Here is a 1,942-nt window from a genome sequence, read left to right as displayed (position 1 = left end):
CCACAGATGCTGCATTCTGTCTTTAAAAAGTTTGGAATCATAAGAATTTGTTGGGTTCCTTTAAAGACATTGTCTGTGTTTGCTGCTTTCCAGGCCTCTGGTGTCATTTCTAGTAGTCAGGTTTATTTTCTAAGTAGACTGAACTCTGAAACGTTTCATCATCTGCAATGTTTGTATTGCTCCACATTTTATCATTCCCTGATTGAACCATTTTCATTACAATACTGTATATGCCTTCCATTCAATTCTGTGTCTTTTTCATAGTTTGAGGGAATAAAGAGAGAATATGAAAATGTGAATGCTAGGGCCTCTGGCCACTGCAAAAGCCCTGCAGATGCACGTGTCCCCGTGTGCATCTGACTTTCTGTGGGTACTGGGGTTTCGAACCTAGGCTGACACACGTTGGAAGCAAGCTATGTCTGTGCTCCTCAATTCTGTGCAGCCACTGGCTCAGAAGACGTGAAAACTGGAGGATGGGAGGAGTTATGATCGTCACTGGAAATCTTTTAAAATGCTTAAACTATTTTTTTATTTTTGACACTGATTACCAAGTAGTATAATAAGGCTTTTTCCTAGAATCATTCGCATGGCCCCTACAAAAGTTGCTTTATATGCCTTGAAAACTGTGGGGAATGGCTGAAAGAAGTCAGAACATGATGGATCTGATGGGCTTGTTCCATGTTAAGATGACAGTGACACTTGTCATTGATGTCCAAACAGGCAGAAGAAATGACCAGATGCTGTCACTGAATCACATGGTATACTTAGGGCCATATACAGATTTGCCATCACTTGTCATATAGAGTGGACTATACGCATAAGTAATGGGGCTCAGTTAATCCTTTATAACTTGATCCTCTCTGCATCCTTCCTCCCCAGAGGAAGATAGTACATTTCATGTAGAAAAAAATGAGGATATTTGTCTGACAAAGATTCAAATATAGTTTGTTACCACATAGGCAAGCTGTCGCCAGACGTGGTGGCACATGCCTTTAATCCCTGCACTCAGGAGGCACAGGTAGGAGGATTGCCAGCAGTTTGAGGCCACCCTGAGACTATATAGTGAATTCCAGGTCAGACTGGACCAGTGTGAGATCCTCCCTCAAAACACAAAACAAAAAATAATAAAATAAGATAAAACAGGTAATCTGTGAAGCAGGGGAAGCCGAGGCTGGTCTGTGTGAGCATATCTTTAGCTGGTGTCGATGGGAATGGCTGAGCCACTCTATCCTCTTTCTTCCAGGCCAGTCAACGGTTGAAGTGGCAGAGAGGCGCCCCTCGGCCAAACATCTTGAGGGGGAAGGTAACTGACCCTCTTTACCTGCATCCTCTCTGCCCTGTGTCTCCATTAGTGAACATTTTGCTTCTCCGCTCCGTGCTGCTTGTTGTGGGAACCCTGTACACCCAGATAAAGCCCCCTGGGTGACTGAGCTCTTTTCCTCGGGGAACTGAGGTGAGGAGCTGCTGTCGGCCAACGGCGACAAGCAGTAGAGCTGCCCAGAGAGGAAAGAGCTTGTCTCCAGATTCCACCAGAAGCCTCATCCCTAGGATGAGCCAAGGCAGAAAAAGAACACAAATGATGCAGAACATTGTTCCTGACCTTGGGGACACAGGAGAGGAGGGGAAGGAGTCACCCACCTAGGATGGTCAACTAAGTCCTTCCAGGGAGCTCTGCACAGAAACTCACCCTATCTGGATAAATATGGAATACCACAGATGCTGCATTCTGTGGTTAAATAGTTTGGAATGATAAGAATTTGTTGGGTTCCTTTAAAGACATTGTCTGTGTTTGCTGCTTTCCAGCCCTCTGGTGTCATTTCTAGTAGTCAGGTTTATTCTCTAAGTAGACAGAAATCTGAAAGTTTCACCATGTGCAATGTTTGCAGTGCTCCACATTTTATCATTCCCTAATGAAAACATTTTCATTACAATACTCTATATG

This window comes from Jaculus jaculus, chromosome 14 (genome assembly GCF_020740685.1).
Source record: "Jaculus jaculus isolate mJacJac1 chromosome 14, mJacJac1.mat.Y.cur, whole genome shotgun sequence".
Lineage (NCBI taxonomy): Eukaryota > Metazoa > Chordata > Mammalia > Rodentia > Dipodidae > Jaculus > Jaculus jaculus.
This window is presented reverse-complemented; position numbering follows the sequence as displayed.